The sequence below is a fragment of the Paramisgurnus dabryanus genome, chromosome 12 (assembly GCF_030506205.2).
Source record: "Paramisgurnus dabryanus chromosome 12, PD_genome_1.1, whole genome shotgun sequence".
Taxonomy (NCBI): Eukaryota; Metazoa; Chordata; class Actinopteri; order Cypriniformes; family Cobitidae; genus Paramisgurnus; species Paramisgurnus dabryanus.
The window spans coordinates 7,413,404-7,434,815 of NC_133348.1; the positions used below are offsets into that span (position 1 = coordinate 7,413,404).

Below are 21,412 nucleotides of genomic sequence, written 5' to 3' on the forward strand. Positions count from 1 at the left end.
AGAAATCTAAGAAACGTTCAGCCACGTTTAAATGCTTTGGTGAACACGCCCCCTTAGCGCCATCTTTGTAATTACTTTTAAAGTGCACCTATTTCATTGCTAAAAACAATGTTATTTGGTGTATTTGGTGTAATACAATGCGTTAGCATGTTTATGGTAAAAAACCACATTATTTTCCACATACCGTAAATTTTTGTAACTCCAGATATCCCTGCCTTCCTCAAACGCACTGATTTTGTACAAAACTCATCAATCTGAAAAGCGCTGAGTCCCTGATTGGCCAGCTAATCTGTACATTGTGATTGGCCTGAATACCTATGATGTCAGCCAGAAATGTGACGCTCCTTACCATGTTTAAACGATTCGGTCACAATGCAATGCTAACATGAATTAATTTACAGACTATGAATCAAAGCGGGAGGAATTATGATAATGTCGGACTTGTCTACATCACAAATCCCAGGAAGTAAACTGTTGCCTACAATCCATGTGTTTGTTGTAGTCCAAGAAAAGAGATTTATGTTGGAAATGATAACTCGCATCATCGTTTACTTAGTACATATCGTTAACATGTACTAACAAACACTTACACACCAAAGGAAATGTAAAATTGTGAATTGGACCAATGGGGCTCTTTAATAAACATCTGAATTCAGCCATTTCAGTTATGCATCCAAAGCAAAAAAAAAGTTAATCTATCCAGTTTAAATAAACAAATCATTAAAAAAACAACTTGTGATTAAAAACAAATAATGGGACTGAAAAAATAGACAAAATGCTGTGTATTTGGCGTAACCATGGAGCAATATAATTATCATCTTTTAATGGAGCTTTTTCAGGTTTCTACAATTCGCCTTTGTTCAGCTTCACACAGGGGAGAAAATTACATTTCTGTCACATCCACCACCACATGTTAAGAGTTCCCGGCTACTAAAGCCCAGCACAGCGGACGAACAAACATCTACGTCACACCGTTTTAATTCTAAAAGCATCTAATAACAGTGAACATTTAACTCATTGTTTCGCGTTTGTAATTATATTCCCCGCTGGTTGCGTTTGTAATGAAGGCGGAAACATATAATTTTCTAAACCACATTATTCAAATCTAGCATGACAATGGCCGTCTTTACCCAAATCATCTCACTTTATCCAATTTTGCTCCTCTCCAACTGCTTCTAATTCGCACTGAACTGCGTTGTACAGGCACAGATTGTTTGTGACAATTCCACATTCATCACCAGCATTAATACTGCGGCACATAATTTGCCCTGTACTAAAGGAAATCAGAGCCAAGTACAATGATCAAATTATTCAATTGTGAAAAGCATCATAAATCCTAGTTGCAAACAGGAACAAAGCAACTAATCTCAATGTAAAGACACCATGAGCCATACAAAACGTTGCTGAATGCTGGACTCCGTTTACCAGCATGCACCACAGCATGAATAATTACCACTTTAATTATAGTTTTTTTTATTGCTGTTTAAATGTTGTTTTTTGCTTAATTTAGGCAAGGCATAAAATCATAGTCTTAAAGGGACACTCCACTTTTTTGAAAATATGCTCATTTTCCAGCTCCCCTAGAGTTAAAAAGTTGATTTTTACAGTTTTGGAATCCATTCAACTGATCTCTGGGTCTGGGGGTACCACTTTTAGCATAGCTTAGCATAATCCATTGAATCTGATTAGACCATTACCCCGGATTTCCACCGACTGCGGAACGGCTGCGGATCCGCTGCAGAACGGCGGTGGAGTCAATCGGTTTCCATTCAAGTCAATGTGTGTATTTCCACTGACTGCGCTACGAATCCGTCACAGCTCCGGCCATCCGCAGCCCTCCGGCACAAATACGCAGAGCTTCTATTTTTGACGGATGCCGGACAGCTCCGCAGGGCCGAGCCATGACTTTATCGCGTGATCATACCTGAATTCAAGAGAACTTGTGTTTTTTTTATTAAATCTTTGCAATACAAACATTACAAACACACACAAATAAAGTCATTAATACAGAAACAACAAATAATAGACAGGAACAGAGCCAGGGGGAGTTTCAAATAAATACATTAAAGATAGATCATATATAAATGTTTTAGCAGCCTTCTTATTTTTTGAATTTTGGATGGATTTGATGTACTGCTCTGTCTACGCGAAATCTCGTGTTGTGATCTGGGCTGGTTTGTAAAAACGTCATAATTCAACGGTATAATGGGCAGAGACAGAACTAGGTATCTCGCGATCATCACATGAATTTGCGAGACCTCATGGGTCCTCGTCACTTCAGCACGCAGCCGCTCTGCAACAAAAACAGAACTTGTGGTGGGTATTGGCGGACGGCAGAGTGCGGAGACGTAACGCAGCGGAGCTGATCTGCAGCCGCTCCGCAGTCGGTGGAAATCCGGGGTTAGCATTGCGCTAAAAAATAACCAAAGAGTTTCGACATTTACTTGACTTCTTACATTGTGTACTTAGACCAACGGAAAATTAAACGTTGTAATTTTCTAGGCAGATATGGCTAGGACTATACTTTCATTCTGGTGTAATAATCAAGGACTTTGTTGCCGTAACATGGCTGCAGGAGGCACAATAATATTACCCAGTGCCCGAAAACTACCAAGCGGACTATTTTCGGGCACTGCGTAATATCAAATCGCAACTTTCAATTTTCCATCGGTCTTAGTACACGATGTAACTACAATAGAGTCAAGTTTTAAATAGGAAAAATATTGAAACTCTAGCGCGATGCTAATGGTCTAATCAGATTTAATGGATTATGCTAAACTATGCTAAAAGTGGTATCGCCAGAATCAGAGATCAGCTGAATAGATTTCAAAACGGTAAAAATCAAATGTTTAACTCTATGGAAGCTGGAAAATGAGCATATTTTCAAAAAAAAAAGTGGTGTCCCTTTAAAGGAATAGTTAATCCAAAAAAACAAAAAATTATGTCATAATTTACTCACCGTCAAGTTGTTGCAAACCTGTATAAATTTCTTTGTTCTGCTGAACACAGAGAAATATTTTTGTTATCAAACAGGAAACGGGAGCACCATTGGCTTCCATAGTAGGAAAACAACGCTATGGAAGTTAATGGTGCTCCAAAACTTGCCTCAAAATATCGTCCTTGGCGTTCAGCAGAGCAAAGAAATTTTTACAGGTCTGGTACAACTTGAGGGTGAGTAAATGATGACTAAATTTTCATTTTTGTGGTAAACTATCCCTTTAAGAGTGTTATTTGTTAAAGTCATCATTTGTGCTTTGTTCATATGCACTATTTTAAAAGAGACATATCATGAAAATCTGACTTCTTCCATGTTTACAGTAAGTCCCCAGTGCTTCTTAGAAAATGTGAAAAAGATTAACCCAGTAACTTAGTTTTGGTAAACCATTCTCTGCAAGCATGTGAAAAAAGTAGGTCATTGAAATTTGGCTCCCCTTGTTATGTCAGAGGGGATAATACCGTGAAAACTTCTCATACGTACTCTGGGGACACCAAAGATTTATTTGACATCTTAAAAGTCTTGTGAAATCTCCCCTTTAATTATTTTCCTTTAACGAGTTATCTCGTCAATTAAGAGAAAACATTTCCCTGCCAATGACACTTTCCTGACTAGTTTTTACTGTAATCTGTTATTCCGCTATTATCCATAGATGTCGCTCTTACCCAATTTATAAAAAACTGAAGCAAAAACTAATTTTACAACATGTTAAACTCTTTGTATGTTTTGATCATCGTTCTGAAAATAATTTCAGCTTTTTCTCAAAAGTTTGTATTTTTTTTAAAAACTTACCCATATTTTTGATAGATCTGTAAGTTTATATATTTATAGAAGAAACTTTTCCTGGAGGGCATTTTGTAAAACTTTTTTAAAAAAGGCTGGAGGGGAATGAGTAAGCATTTTGTTTATTTAAGTATTATCCAGAGAGTAAAAAAAATCACAGTTGAAGACATACGACAACTGATTCGACTAGAAACTTAGGACGGTTTCACATTTGGTGCGATTGCCTGGTCCGAACCCGAGTTCGATTGCTTCCCCCTCCCCATGCCCCCCATGGACTGTGTTCACATATTATTTTTGCATCCGAACCGCGGTACGCTTGCATCATCAAGCTGCAGCCGGCGCGTCCTCATGTTGCTTGGCAACCGCTGTAAACGAGAAGACGACAAGCGTGATTGACGAACTCCAAGCAGAGAGATGATTATTGGCATGGGTACCAAGGTTGCTGGCCCATGAGCAGTCAGGACACAGTTCAGTTTAGCTGTGCTCTATAATGGCTTGTTTTCTGATAAAACGGCAGTTTAATTAAGAGCAAGACAACCTGAATCTTCTTCTCGTCCCTTAAAACAAACCTTTGCACTTCAGTTAAACTTTAAGAAGAAAGAAAGTGCCTGAAGCAGATCATTCCAGCACTGGATAAAACGGATATCAGAAAGATGGATATGAGTATGTCGCCATGCGCTGATTGCATTTGATGAATGCGATGAAGCAGGTTTAAGGGCACGTCTGTAGTGTGAAATCACTCCTGTAATCTTTACCCCTGACAATTTTAATGAAACTGGGAAACTGAGACACAACGACGATATAAAGGGCATTTGAAACGATGCATTTCAACCTAAAAGATCACTTGAACCTCTCTTTTTATTTATACAATCAAAGTTTATGCTGTAGGTTAATATATTTAACATCTTTAAAAGCTTTTATTTTAGCTTTTCAAAGCTTAATGGTGGAATAAAAGAAGTGTGGATATTATACCAAACATTTTTAATTGTGTCCCATGGTAGAAAGAAAATAATAAAAGTATTGTTGCAAATACATTGACATTACAATGTCCGCAACTGCAATGTCACGTCACTTTTTTTCCAATAGCAAACCTATTTTGGATGCCCTTGCCAGTGTTGAGCTATATAAACAGTTTACACGGCCGACAGAAATCACAAATATGAGATAAGAAATGAATATATAAAGGTAAATCCTAAGAAATTTTAAGTCATTGGTGAAGTCATCCATCATTTCTCATATCGAAAAATGCAGTAAAACAAAATAATCCCCCAATATCAAGCAAACAACAAAACACTTTAAAGGTGTCATATGATGTGGTTTCATACTTTCCTTGGTCTTTGAGTGTTAAACGCTGTTGATCTGTGAAATCACAAAGATTAAAGTCTCAAACCCAAACAGATATTATTTCTAAAAGTGATGGCTCATCCACGCCTTCCTAAAACGCCTCATTCAAACACCCCCCCCCAAATATTTACATCACTGTGTGGGAAGATTTGCATAACGCCGGCCAAATGTATACACAAATGATGCATAATAGGGATGCTCATATCAGTTAATTTTCCCGACCGACAACCGAAGCTTCTAAACCGAACATTAACCATTAACTTATAAGATTTTAATATGAAATTGTCATTGAGTAAAAATACAGTTGACGGTTGTCTGTGAACTAGTAAAAACAAAACATTTAATTTGAACGTGCAAACAGCAGCGACAGATCAACAACAGAACCAGGATTCATACATTATCAGATATTCACGCAACATTACCTTATTACAAAGCACGCGGTCGGTCCAGAGGATTAATATCCAAAGGGCAGATTGTCTCCGTTTCATCTACCACAGTGGTCATTTCTAAAGCAGGACGCTTTTCAGAAAGTTTTGGTTTTGCGTCGTCTTTCTCCGTTTGTGCAAAAAGAGAGATGTTTATGTTTAGGGTCAGAGCAGAGGCCATCAGCGAACGTCTGTCCGGATGTGCGTGAGACGGACCGCGTCATCTTGGGCGGACACGCGCGCGTCTCTGTTCAGCTTCCAAACACGCATACAAATGATTTCTCATACAAATTATTACTTTATCAGACCGTCAGGGCAGCAATCATTGGTGTCATTTACAGGACATTCACAAATTAAAGATACAGTAGAAAAGTTGCGAAATGTCTGTCGGCTCATGACACGCACCATATTTTTTATTTTAACTGATAATGTTAATCGGTCATAAATTCTTACCTTCGGTTAACGGTTAAACGGTTAATGTGAACATCCCTAATGCATAACATTTATTCTCGCATTTGTTGCCGCCACCATGTTGTGGAGGCGTCCCAATGTGTTTTGGAAGCTGATATTTCTAATATGGTAAGGGGCTTGAGGTATTCGGACAATTACAATGCACCGGGTTTCAAAAAGCACTAACACGTTATGTGGGAAATAATGTTTTTTGACAGCAAATACACAAAATAATGTTCTTTTTTTAAGAAAATGTCCTATGACAGTGGTCTCTAAAGTGGTGCCCGCGGGCACCAGGTTGCCCGCACGGTGTCTGTGAGGTGCCCGCCAAAGCACACTCTACTAATGCCTCAATTATAATATTTTAAACATTGATAAAACATATTAACAAGTAAAATAAAATAAAATCAACAAGTAAAACAAAAAGGTTTTAAAGGTGCAGTGTGTAGATTTTAGCGGCATCTAGCAGTGAGATTGTGAATTGCGACCAACGGCTCAGTCCACCATTCACCGAAACGCATAGAGAAGCTACAGTAGCCGCCAAAGAACCAACATGTTGTTGTACAGTAGTGATAAAACGCGCTCTGTACAGCAGTTTGTTCGTTTAGGGCTACTGTAGAAACATGGTGGGACAAAATGGTGACTTCCATGTAAGGGGATCAGCAGTGTATGTAGATAAAAATGGCTCATTCTAAGGTAATAAAAACATAACAGTTCATTATGTAAGGTCTTTATACACCACTGATAATATAGTTATGTATATTATCTTGCATTTCTGCCTTTAAATCCTTCTAAAAGTAACACACTGCACCTTTAAGTAGACTATATCAAAAAAGTAGCCCTTCAGATTGTTTTATCCATTGCTCACAAAAAGGTTGGAGACCTGTCCTTTGACTTTTTGGGTTGAAATTGTGTTATTTTAAAATGAATTATTTTGTTGCTTTTTAGTTCTGAAAAACATGATATTATTTATAATATTATTTTCTTTATTTTAATCAGTTTTGTGCAATGCATTCTGGGATTGCCTTCTACTAAACATACATTTGGCTTTAACAAAGCATCTTTGAAACAGGTTTCTGTCTATGAGGTTTTCTGCAACTAAAGCTATCCTAGATGTTTTCTTCATATAGCTTCATTCATAACCACGACGAGCCGGAGAGCGGTAGTTAACGGTGGACTTTATTACTAAACAGGTTCATATTAAATCATATAAACGTCCACGATGACCCCAGAGATGCGGTATTTAGTGGCTAGTTTCCCAGCCACGGCGAACCGGTCCACAGAGGCCAAACGCATCAAGAAAAATCATAAATCACTGGCGTAGTTTTACACCTGAACCGTCTCTAATGCCCTAGATAGAGCAGCTATCCTTGAAGGCAGATTCAATTATTTACCCAGCAAATAAATTATTACATAACACCCCAGCACACGCATCCCACAGTACTGCAAGCTTTCCAGCGATGTCTGACAACTTGTTTCCATCTGAAGCATTTAGAAAGCTAAAGAAAATGACATTCAATATCGAAGAGCTGAATGCAAACAGAGGACGTGAAGCTAATAAGGTGAAAAATGCGTGGAGGTGAGGCGACGTGCTGCGCTAGCCGCGAGGGTGCCGGAGATCTGCTGAAACGCGAAGCTGTCGAGGGCGAGAGGGATTTGAGATCGGCCTGCTTAACCTACACCCTGCTGGGTAACAGTGCTGTTGGGAGGGGCTCAATGTTACAGCTCCAGATTACAGGCTCTGATAAGCACCACATTCACTGGCCATTAAGCCAACATATAACTGCCTTAACTGACCCTGATGGCTCTATTTTTAACCAAACACAGACTCTTGAATTTGAGGGTTGCAACTCTTAATCTCAAAGGATCGGTTCGCATTTTTGGAGCAACTCGGAGGCAAGGCATTATTAGCTAACATGAAATAACAATGAGCAATATAATTTTCAGCATTTTTTAATCTTTGTTCATGTTAGTTAATAATAGCAATACAACTGGTTCATGTGTGTTAATTGTGTTTTAGGGATGCGCGGGTAAAGAAATTGTCACACTATTTGTGAGACGGGTCATTAAAAACAAAATAAAAAATTTATTTTGCGTGCATTTCCCTATAGGGTGATTCTCACAAAATTAGACTTATGAGGAGTCATAAAACATTTTGATAAAAAAAGTAAATGCAAAGTAAGAGTATCAAAATAAGAAGAATACAGTTACAAACATCTCTTCATGTACTATTTTGCACATTATTTCAAATGACATCATACAAACGAATTTTGTTGTTTTTTCATTTAAGGGAAAAATTGTCATTATCGCAACGTGTCCATGACTGGATTTGGGTTCTTTGACATGGAAATATTTATAATTAAAAAATCTAAAAAATAAAACGCTTCAGTGCATGTTATACTATAAACATTTACAGTAAAGAAACATGTGTTATTTGGTGATCATTGGTAAATGTAGAGACAATAATAAAGAATATAAATGTGTCCAAGACCAAATTTCTCATCCTCCGCAACAATTTTCAATCATTGTTTAAGCCCTCAATGAACTAACATTTTTTTAAAATGTTGGAAGGGACATAATTGACTGTGAGACTCAAGATGGCTACCAGGTAAGCAATTCTTATTTTTTCTCTCCAGATAAAAGTTGAAATTTTGTTGGTCATACCTAGACAACTTTTTAGTTCTCATTACCAAAACATGAGTTTGTAAATGCATATACTTAATGTAATACACGTTGCGATAATGATAATTTTTGATAATGATAATTTAAAAAATGTAAATAATTAAATAGAAAATATTTTTAAATCCTCTAAAAATAATGGTTGTAGTAAGTTTAGATCTTAATCTTATATGTGCAAAAAAAGGGCTTTTTTAAATTCAGATGCTGGACACCTTCTAAATCTGGATTTCGCGAGAATCACCCTATAGCCTGTATTAAATATTTATTAAAATTTTATTAGGTTATTTGATAAGGTATGTTAGCCTACGTAGCTACATAACTTGCCTCATGTCCTCGAACATTTGACCTCACGTACGGAAAGCACCAAGCAGCTCGCACTGCCAGACACAACAACAAAACAAACAGAGATATAAAAGTGAAGATGAAAGACGAAGTGCGGGAGAAATTAAGGTCAGGAATTTATGAATAGATAACACAAATGCTGCTTTGTAAATGTTAAAAATGTTTATCATTATCCTATCATTTTATTAATATAAGCATGCTAGTTTCTATAGTTCATAAGCGTATGTTGTTGCCAGTTTATAGGGCGCTGTAATCTAATGGCTGTTTCCAAGCACTTTTAGGCTAAAATAAAGTCTGTTTTCAATTACATTTCAATGCCTAGTAGGTCTATTTAATGGCCGCGGGCGCACTGTAAAATTAGATAGAGTGGTACGAGGTGGGCTGGTGCGGTCAAAATAATTTCATAAAAACGGGACCCGTGGGTTGAAAAAAAACCCTGACCTGCGCATAACTATTGTGCATTAACTTATGTTAGCAACTTTTAATTAAAAAAAATTATTAGTAAAAGCTGAAATTAATTAACATGAACTAAGATTGACAAATGCTGCAGAAGTATTATTCATTTTTAGCTAATGCATTAACTAATGATAAAGAGCACCTATTTAATTGCTAAAAAACAACGTTATTTTGTGTATTTGGTATAATACAATGTGTTTGGGTGGTTTATGGTTAAAAAAAACACATTATTTTCCACATACCGTAAATTTTTGTAGCTCCAGATTTCCCGCTCTTCCTGAAATGCCCTGATTTTGTACAAAACTCATCTATTTGAAAAGCACTGATTGGCCAGCTAATCTGTACGTTGTGATTGGCCTGAATACCTCTGACGTCAGCCGAAATGTGACGCTCCTTACCATGTTTGAAAGATTCGCTCACAGTGCAATGCTAACAGGAGTTAACTTACAGGCTGTGATTCAAAGCCGGAGTAATTACGATAATGTCGGTCTTGTCTACATCACCAATCCTAGGAAGTAAAGGTTTTGCCTACAATCCGTGTGTTTGAGATTTACGTTGGAGACGATAACTCGCGTCATCATTTACTTTGGGGTTTGTACCTTTTGCATATCGTTAACATGTACTAAAACACACTTATAGGGCTGCATGATGTGAGGAAAAGTTGCGATGTGCGATGACATTGTTTAATGTTGCGATGACGATGTGAGTTGCGATAAATATATTTTTTTTTTCATGTTTTAGGGGCCATTCACATGTCGCGCATAAAAACGCTAGACACGTAGGTTATTGTCACATGACCTGCACGCTGTGCTTGTGTCATTCTGAAAAGTTAAAATGTTTTTGAAATACTTGGAAATAACGAGCGCGTCGCACCGCGTGCGAGACGCGACCGCGGCGCTTCCAGAGCGCATATACATTTGAAATAATGAACTTGAGCGCGCAATAGACGCAATATGTGAATCAACGCTTCCACAGTACCTGTGTTTGCGGCGTCATCTCTCTTAAATCCAAAATAATTCCAGCTGAAGTGCTGTTCCTTCTCCCCACAAGGTCTTCGTCTGACAACACATTTTCCTCACTTTTCTCTCCTTTCTCGCCATCATTTTTGCTAACAGGCACAGCGTCGCAACTGACACTTCACAAATCAATCTGAGCGTAGCTGACTTGGGGGTTCCCCTGAACGCGCAAACCATCCGTGCGTCCCAAACTGCCTACTTCCATACTATTTAGTATGCAAAGAGTACGAGAAGTAGTGCTTTTCGCCTACTATACAGTATGGAAGTATGCGGTTTGGGACGCAGGGCATGTCTTCAGGACTAAACCTGACGGGTCAAACGTTCATTACATGCGCTTACCGTTTTCCCTTCATTCATCGTATCAAGGCTGTCTGTTGCGATGTGTATCGCGTGAGTTCATATCGCGATGACAATGAAAATTCGATGTATCGTTCAGCCCTACACACTTACACCAAAGTAAATGTAAAATTCGTGAATCGGACAATAGCTGCTCTTTAACAAATACAACCTTATTGTATAATGTTACCGTTATTTTATTGCGTGAAATTCATCAGTGCATGTAATTCAATTAGTTTTAATATCTTTCAAATGACATGTATTTTAAAAAATATGTACGTATTTTGCAAGGTGGCTAATTCATATAAATTCGTACAACAACATTCATACGTTTTTGTATGATTTGCGTTCACTCTTGTGACGTTGGGGTTAGGGGCAGGGTTTCATTTGTTTTTAATGACAATTATACGTTTTTGTTTTTGATTAACTTCGTACAAATTCATACACATTTGGCAACACATAAAATACATACAAATTCCCGTGAGATCAGGATGGTTTGTTCAAAAAGGTATTTTCTGCTTTGCATTAATGCAAATAGTTAAAAGAGCCATTGAAATAAAAATTGAATAAAAAGCAACTTTTCTGCTAATATAACAAAAACCGTAACAATATTAACCAGCTACACTTTTACAGTTATGGCTACAATTTGCAAAAGTTTTATATGACTCATTACAAAAGCATCAACACATATCTCTCTTCAGCAAGACCTTTAAAGGCAGCAGCGTACACTCATGTAAGCTGTGTTTTTCTTTTTCGAGCAAAGCTAATGAATGTGAAATTTAATTGCCGAGTTTATCAGAGATGACACTGTTAGAGGCACTTCACAATCTCAACACAATATAACTATGCTAAATTGTCACTCCGAGGCAAAATCGAGTTTGAAAACAGCTCTGAAAACCTACAGCTCTGTGCGTTCTGAGCGGCAGAGGTTGGAGGTGACGGCTCGACGAGGGTATGGATGGCGGACAACAGTCTCTAATGGCTCACGCAGCCTTTTAAAAGCTCAGAAACTGTGCAATTCGCTCAAGGCCTTCGCCCTCTACATTAGCAAGTATATTACTCCATTCGCTTTGGCTCGCAGCTGAATATTTCGCATACTAATTCTCATCACAGAGCCTGACATTCGACGAGGCACGGATTCCCAAACGGCTTAAATCCACAAATTATGAGTCAGTCTAAAGTGTCTCTCTGATCTGACCTCGCTGTGAAGCTCAATTGTGATACTCCATTTGTCTTATCATCAGTAGCTGTGTGGTTTCCACCATCTCATCTGTTTGTTTATTTTCTGTTATGGTTGCCAATGCATCCTCGCGGGTTTAGTCTATATATGGTACTCAGATCATTGATCGTGCCAAGAGTCCCACGGCATATTTACATACTCCTGCAGCTCTGAATTCACCAACAGTGCCCAGGTTTAGTCATCGCATGTGACTGCTTGCATCCAGACTTACTAAGTAGACCTGTTATAAAGGGCTTTTCAATTTTGGTACTAAATTTGATCCATTTTAAATCAAATTTGTGCTTTTATAAATCATCTTTATAAATTCAATAACAAACCACATTTATATGGATTTTAGGGGCGGTTTCCCTGACAGGGATTAGACTAGTCCTAGACTTAAACAGTTTTAAGAGCTCTCCAAACTGAAAACAACTTGCACTTACATATCTTAAAATACATCAGTGCCCTTTGTTTTACCTCAAAATGCACACAGGTAATGTTTTTAGTAAGGCATGTTTGTTAAAACTAATTATATTTCCTAATTAAACTAAGGCCTAGTTCTGGATTAAGCTAATCCTGGTCCGGGAAACCGCCCCTTAAAGTTCTTTTTTTTATTCACGATGTCAAAATCTTAACAAACATGACATAAAATAGGCATCCGAAATATGCTAAATTTATATTATATAGCAGGGCTACCACTAATGATATTCTGATAATCGAAAGTAACATCAAACAATAAGGTTGTATATGTTAACATTAATAAATGCATGTTCATGTTAGTTAATGCCAATTAAATAGTTCATGTTAGTTTATTGTGCATTAACAAATGTTAACAGTTACAACATTTGATTTTAAAAATGTATTAGCAAATGATAAAATTAACATAAACTAAGATTAACTAATTATATAGAAGTATTGTTTACTGTTAGTTCATGTTAGAAAATGCATGTGTTTACAAACACATTATTGTCAAGTGTTACCTAATCGATTAATCAGACAATTTTTTTCAAATATTCAGAAAAAAGCTATAAAAAGTCATATCAACGTACATGTTGACATTTGAAACACGTTTTTAAATATTACAACTTCTTTAAATACTAGGGGTGTAACAATTAGGGCTGTACGCTGTAGCTATCAATTTTTTTTGTAATCGAGTAATCTAGCACTGAATCCTGAATCGATCGATTAATCGGATACAAATTTTGAATGTGTTTTTAAACAACCAAAAGAAATAATGCGTAACGAAAATGACGTGGCTGTAAAATGATCAAGCATTTGGCTTTTATTTCTAAAAAAACCAGAGGTATTGACATTTGGCTCCAAAAAATAAGCCTATTTATTTTTACCCATTTAGTGTTTATTAGTGCCAGTGCCAACAATTAAGCATTTAATTTATTATTATGCACAGCAGGTTTAATGCTGTAATCTAGCCCTGGCATTAAAGTAAATATCTGGTTTATGTACATTTCTACACCGGCAGCATTTACCATTAGGCTACTAACAAATAATATATAATTTTTGGGGTGAACCTTTTTGCTATGGTACGTGTGTGTGTGTGTGTGTGTGTGTGTGTGTGTGTGTGTGTGTGTGTGTGTGTGTGTGTGTGTGTGTGTGTGAGGAAGAGAGAAACCCCAGTCAGATCACTTGCATTGCGGTGCATTTAAGGTGAAGCATCCGTTTGAAAAATCACAATATCACGTCCCGCTGTATACAGTGAATGCATGCTGAAATTATTGTTGCGTTGCTACATAAGAGTTGTGTGATGCATTGCGCGATCGGTCTGACTCGCGTGGGAGAGACGATCGTGCATGCGTGTGTGTGAAGGGGTTCTTTTTTAAGCTATAGGGTTGTTGCGGTGACAGAATTTTCCCACCGGTTAATCAGCGCGTGACAAACCCGGTTTTACCGGTTTCACCGTGTGGGAGGGGCTTATAAATCCACAGAAGTGCGCATTTTACTTTCACTTTTGAGTTAGATGCAACTGTTGTTTAAATCCAGCGCTTGCGTACGCTGCGTTAAATCGCGTATGAATTTGTGTGCAAATGTGAGTGCAACAGCTGGTTTACGTGCTTGAGTCAATGTGCGCAGGTACTTCTGACAGAAACCCGCCAGTCCCAAGCAGAGCAACCGGCTATTCCTCCATAAAGCGCTGCTTGAATGATGGGTTTATTATTATTCTTAATGAAAAACACAACAACAAAACGATCTCGCCTATATTAAACATCATATATGTATATTATAACAAAAACGAGTAAGCACGCGGCTTCTGCCATCGTCTGCTCGCCACAGTCTGACAGGAATGAAATCTGACACCCGCAGCCGCTGCTCTGTGATGACGCGCGTTCAGCTCCGCTGGATTCAGCCAGCAGACACATACAGTTGTAAGTGTTTGCTCTCTCTAACGAAACTAAATGATTTAATTACAAGAAAATATCAAAACGACGGTGAAAGACGGTGTCGCGGTGGGCAAGTGATCTAACCGGTGAGAGGCTGAAGCACCGGTAATCACCGTTTCACCGACTATCGCAACAAGCCTATTAAGCTATACTCTCTTGCAATTGAACGTGAGTAGGTTTACTACTTAAAAACATCAAAGCTAAACATCATATCTAGTCAAACCGCATAACGACATCGCTACAAATACAGTATGGGATTCAAATCGTTTATGTAACGTTTATGGACATCTCCGCCACCGCACCAACTATATTCAAAATGTATCACGCGCTATGATGTGTTTCCTGAACATTGAACAAAGATCCGTGTGAATCAGATCCATGCACGTATGGTGTGCGTCATAAGAATGTAACAAGGTTTCGAGGCAGAATTTTTGCCTTTAGGAATTTTTTCAAGTAACTCGATGAATCGTTTTAGCCCTAGTAACAATATTTCGTGATACACACTATAAAACCTGTCCGATATGGATTCTAAATCGCAAAGGCGATATTATGCACAACTATTTCATTAACTACGACTATCTGATCATTAGTAAGCCCTTATCAATCTAAAACCACCTTTGAGTTTCAAAATATAAGTAAACAAAACCAGTAAACAATCCTCATGACCTGGGCAAACCAACTAATAGATGTTGACATTTGGTGACAAGGATTTTAATAATAAATTTTTGTTAATTAATATCGAGTTGGATGTTGCAATCCTATTATATAGTATGCAAAATATGCAGTATGTCTGTAACCGAAGTATGCAAAAAAAGTGTACATATTTAAATCCCATGAGGCTACAAGAACTCAGGAGCCACCAAATTCGCAGATTTGAGTTAATAAATCCTAGAAAACTTCCTAGAAAACTGTTATTTAACGCAGAGAATCTTAACTCTTTCACCGCCATTGACGAGTTATCTCATCAATTAAGAGAAAACACATCCTTGCCAATGAGGAGTTTTTACAGCAATCCATATTTTCGCTATTATCCACTAGGTGGCACTCTTACCCAACGTATAAAACAATCAAGCATCAACTTATCCAAAAACAGTAAATAACTCTGTAGATGTTTTAGTCATTGCTTTGAATCTGGTCCCTAACAAAAGTCCTTCACAAAAATGCAATTATCTCAGCTTTTTGCACATTTTATTGAGGTGATAAAACAGAACAAATGAAGGTAGGATGAAAGTTTTTTTGTTTGTTTGAAAGCAAAGGGTCTGTCCTTTTATTTGATGTTGTATGTTTATATATTAAAACAAAGACAATTTTCTGCAAGACATTAAACTTTTATGAAAATCATAAAACTTTTTTTAAAACACTGGCGGGGAAAGAGTTTAATCTAAACCAGCTAAGCTAAAAAAGTAAGCAATTTCAATCATCTTCATCCTAACTTCAACATGCCCTTTGTTTATAACTTCGCCCTCAAAATTCATGTTAGCCAACCCCATGTCAACAACAATTTGTAACTTACAGGCAGAGTTTTAATTGGTAAGTTTTTTTAGATAAGGTAAAACTTTTACCCCTCTGACTCATTGATGGTGTTTACAGAGCCTCGAGCCATCTGAGAGACAGGTGTGATTTCTCAGCACATCTATTATCAGTCTGCTACCAGGGATATTTTATGCATGCTATTAAATTTATTTATAAACTTTTCTGATAAAAAGCAGGTTTGCATGACCTTTACCAGAAAATTAAAGTGCAAGAATGTGCATGTAAAAACACTACTGGCTATTTTTCTAGTCATCAAACCAAACAAAAGTTGCATTTAATTTTTAGACAAACACTTCAGTCGACTGATTGAGTCTTTCAGGCAAGTTCAAGACAAAACATTCAATAACGCCAAGCAATTTATCATATCACAAATAAGACCTCAAGAACAACCAACAAATGTATTATTGTATTGGCAGCCAAAAACAACTCGTTTGACATTACCCACAATCCTGCAGCTTTTATTACTTGCAAAATGCACAACCATATGCGATTAGGGATGCACTGAATTAGGGCTCATTAAAATTGAATCGCGATATGAAACATTGCGATTAGAAAATAGCAAAAGGCCGTAATATGAGAAATATGCAGCAGGACTGCCAGCCCAGTCTCCTGAAGATGCGTATAAATAGCACGAAGGTAAAACTCGTTCAATACATACGCCAAATTCCATTTTTGCATGCATATGATATGTCAGTCCTTCCCATTCACTTAAACGGTGCATCTTTTTTTGTCGTTTTATTTATTGGTCATTTATTTTATTTATTGGTTTCTCGATTTTTTACCATTTTCGCATGGGTTTAGGGTTCGAACAACTTTTTGTTATATATATTTTGACATCCTAACCCAAACCCCAACTCTAACCCCAACTCCAAGCGACCATGGCTTAAATATGGGCAAAAACATGGAGAAACCTGTTTATTAAATAACCTCATTAAGCAAATCTAAAATCTAACCCTTAACCCAAGCGAAAATGGTTTAAAAAACAGAAAAAAATTGAGAAACCAATAAATAAAATGACAAAAAAAGATGCACCGTTTAAGTGAATGGGAAGGACTGGGGTATCATTGGCACGCCAAAGTGGAATTTGGCGTTTGTATTGCATGAGTTTTACACTTCGTGCTATTTATACGCGTCTTCAGGAGACTGTATTGCGACAGCCCTCTTTGTGAAAGTCTTAACCAATTGCATGCCTCAGTTCAATCAGTACCGGAGAAATAAAATTATACATTCAATGATGCTTCATTGACGTTATTGTGCACATTTTATATCACCAAAAGTTTCTAAATCGTCTATGATGCATGTTTGCTATTCCCAATTCAAAAGAACGCGCAAGCAGCCTGCGCTTCTGAATGATTTTCATACCAAAACGACGCTTCTCCAAAACGGACGAGGTGCTTAAACTTGACCAGTGTGCGCAACCTCACTTACACCTGGCTCTGCTAATTTCACTTGAATAAAATTAACACATTTAACGCATTTTCTGCTTTTTAAAATTAAATCACAATTGCAGTAAAAAAAAAATTGCAGTTAGATATTTTCCAAAAATCGCACAGCCCTACACCGAATGTTTGGCAATCGTAAAAAATAAGTGAAAAGATAATAATAACGTTTTCAATGATACGGTCAATGTAGGGTGAGAGGCATGTGAATGATACGTTTCAGCTGAACAGTTTTGGTTGTCGAACATTCTGTGCATATAAGCAATTATTAAACAGCGACACATTAACAGTAAAATAAAATCTCTGGTCAGCTTTACTGTACTACACTTTTAACTCTATTGTTAAAATTCATAGGGCCCAGGGCAAAATTTAAAGGAACCGCAGGCCAAATAAGCCAGAGGTATAATAAGGAACTAGGCCTGCCTTTGTCATAGGCCCGGGAAAACATTACCGTCAATCTCTCCGTCGAATGTCAGCCATATCAGTTATCAATCATGTTTATTTAAACAAAGTCATAGCAGTGCAAACAACAACATATTACAGCGTCAAATGTCAAAGCTGACACCTCCCGGATATGTTTATTTTCATATTGTTGTGAGCCAGCAGCACGCTGCTGTGCGCAGATTGTTAGACATTAACTTATGTTTTTCTATGCAGTTCGTCTGAGGTCACGAAACCGAATGCATTACAACAAACAGCCGAGCAACGACAGAAAAGCATGCGGGAGACTATGCACTGTATTAAGCTCTCACAAAATCAAGCATTTACACACTGAATCCAGATTTATAGCTGATGAGATTTATAACCCTGCTTTATGTCTACACTTGTAGATGTGTGCATGGATAAAACACAATAGTAGTCGTGCAGTACAGTTATAGTATGTCTTTAAAATATCTCTTTCTTTGAAAAGCTACAGAAAAATATATCCGTGTTCAATAAAGCCCTGAAAACACATCAGCCTTGCCAAGACACAAAAACTCCTATCCTTTCTTCTTCCTTTTATAGTTGCTTTCAAACATATTGATTTGGACCCGAATAGCCCAACATATCCAGTACAGAACACAACACAACCAAAGCACTGCACAAATCTGGACCAGAATAAAACAAAACACCCAACCCCGAGTTCATTCACTTAGTCCAGCCATGCCCACATTTCTGTCATTTTTACAACTGGAAGTGTCATGCGTGCGTGAGCCCTCATGATCAGAGATCTCAGCCCCGTTCCACTCGAATCGTAAGCTTTTAATCCTACGCCTGTTCCAAGCTGCTACCCGATACATTTGCCAATGTTATCAATGTTTCAATCTGGGAACATTACAGAGCTGCTATTTCATCGACAACCACGATTTTACATCTGTATATGCACTTCTGCATGTGCAAGAGAGGAGTCAGAGATTATACTAAGGGCACAAGGGCAGTCAAGCTTTATGGTGACATGCAAAATATGTTATGGTGCTGATCCCCAAGACAGCATTAAAACTACCACCACGCACTCACATTTCTTGCAAAAATGACTACGCATGCAATTTATGATTACTATATTCATAGTATCCGTATAACGTTGCCTTGTAGGGGTATATTCAGATTGCCATTGTTTACATCTTGCAAGGAACCAAAAAACAGTAACCATGTTTCTGAATGCAGAATAGTCCATGGGTTCAAAACAGTCTATCATTTACAGATCATTTACTGTGATAGTCATCTGTATGATACCAAACAATGAGGAGAAAACCTTTCAGTTATTAAAAATAATAATAAATGTAATTAAGTGGAATATAAATGACAATACTTTTCAATATGTAAAGTAAGTAAGTAACTATTAAACAAATATGAATCTTTCTCAGTCAAACAACACAGTGGTGAGATGAACTTGCAGCTGAACATTAATTTAGAATAAATGTTAATGAAAGTTACTAAACAACAATGCCAAGAACCTCGCAGTCTAATTTCTCAACTAGCAAATCAACATCTGTGCCTTCAAACTTAGTGATCTGACAAATTCATATTCATATTCTGGACATCATATGTGCAATACATGAATGTTCAAAAATGCAGCTCACTAGGTTTGGAGACTTGTGGTTCCCTTGAAACATTCAATAGGCTAGCATACAGGTGTGCAACTATATCTCCAAAGTAATGCTCTGAGCATCTCTGCATTTGTAGTATGCGAGACAAAAGTGTCAGCCAATGTGCTCCCGATCCATCAATTCCTCTGTGGTTTACATTTAATCCCGTTTGGAAGTTTTCCCCATGCACAAACCAACGCGAACGCACCTTTACGCAACGCGTTACGCACAGGTGACATGTGTCACCGTAACATCACGCACGACAACAGCCTCCACGAAACAGTAACGTACAGTTGTCATCCACGACAGGACCTTCAGCCTCACCTTCTGATGGAGATGCCCAACGGTACCCAGGATTTCACCAGACGTGTACGCCGATCGTTACGCGCTGGCCGTTTGTTCATTGCATGGCTGTAAAAAGTGCTTCCGTCTCTTGTATGTGTGTCCCTCTCTGAGTTGCGCTGCACAAGCGTCGTGTCTGCTGCTCGCACCTCTCGCGACTGAACGCCACTCCGCTCTCCCAGCTGATAGTTTACTCCACATAAACCCCGCCCACCGCAAACCGTGTGTGTGTTTACCTGAGAATCAGCGGCGCCTGCTGGCTACATATGGAATTACAAAGCAATAATGCCTTAATTCGCAACAGATTGTATACAAAGGTGAAGATTAGATGGATGGATAGATATTATACGAAATATATTTAATATTATAGAGCTTTCAGTCTTTTTCATGGCACCTACATTTCTAACAATCTGAGCGTCCCTGCCTTCCTGCAAAAATCTCCAAAATAAAAGTGTTGACTAACTTTTATATCAAATACTATTCAATCGGAATAATGACATATTGTTCATTTTTTGTTTTGTTTAATGACTTGTTTAATTGTGTCATTAATGCATTTTCACAACAACTGCATTATCCTATGAAATTAATATAATTTTAAATACATAAAGTATATAAACAACGAAAATGACAAAAGCTATAGCCACGTGATTGATTTTAATGTTCAATAATGATTTAAAAAAATATGTTTAGATAAGATTATTAGAAGAACGGAATTTAGCATTAAATTTTACCTCATACAGTATGTGAGCATTTGTGATTCCGCACCCCAGTAAACTCTGGCGAACTTGTATCTAGACATCTCTACTAATATAACGTAGAGACGGTCACTATTTAAACCATACATTTTCTACACAGAGAAAGTTAACTTCACATTACCGGAAACACGTTATTGGAAATGTAGCTCACACGTAGAATAGATAGACAAATGCAGCAGTAGCAAAGCTCGTGAGCGCTCAGACGTTGATGACGTCTGCGGCTGGGCTGACAGCAGCGCCTGCCGCCCGAATAAAGTAATAAAGTAACACGATCAAAACACTATCAAAACGGCAAAAACCTCTTAAAAGTGACTGAAATGCTGTGCATATTAAACAGATTAAAAGAAAGTAACAGATTAATGGACGCTTATTTAATATTGAGGTTGCATGCAAAATCCATTTGCCTCAAAAAACCGAGGGGGCACGTGCCCCGTCAGTTTCAATGGGCATGACGCCTCTGCTTGGCACACCTTTTAATAAAAAGTTGCAACCAGAAACATTTTATATCGAATATTTTAATTGCTGCTTATACTGTATACCCGAAAATAACGGGAAACAAGCCTATATTATTAAAATACCAATAGAGTTTGTTATATTCATTTTTATTTTATTACACGACACAATATAACATATTTAGCCATATTAAAGTGTTTTTTCCTGTTTTAAAACATGAATTTATAATGTTTTTAAGTGGAACTAAAGGTTGGATTAAACTTGAAACGCACGTGATCGTTGTCATCAATGAGGCGACCAATCACGTAAAGCTGTTACGTCATCACAACTCCGGGCAGCCGCTCTGGAGAAGCTGCACCGGCTGAGCTAGCCGGCTACTCTCG

General features: G+C 37.6%; 1 protein-coding gene across 3 annotated transcripts in view; it reads right to left on the minus strand.

Moving 5' to 3' along the window:
- The window catches only part of LOC135738335 (kelch-like protein 29), a 325,496-nt gene extending 305,548 nt beyond the window's left edge, over nt 1-19,948 (minus strand). Inside the window, exon 1 of one of the 3 annotated variants that reach the window (XM_065256340.2) lies at nt 19,804-19,948. The gene's annotated coding sequence lies outside the window, so the exon portion shown is untranslated. Of the gene's footprint in view, nt 1-19,473; nt 19,592-19,687; nt 19,742-19,803 lie in introns of those variants that run through there. The other 2 variants (XM_065256342.2, XM_065256341.2) reach the window with 2 other exon arrangements.
- Nucleotides 19,949-21,412: the final 1,464 nt, after the last annotated feature.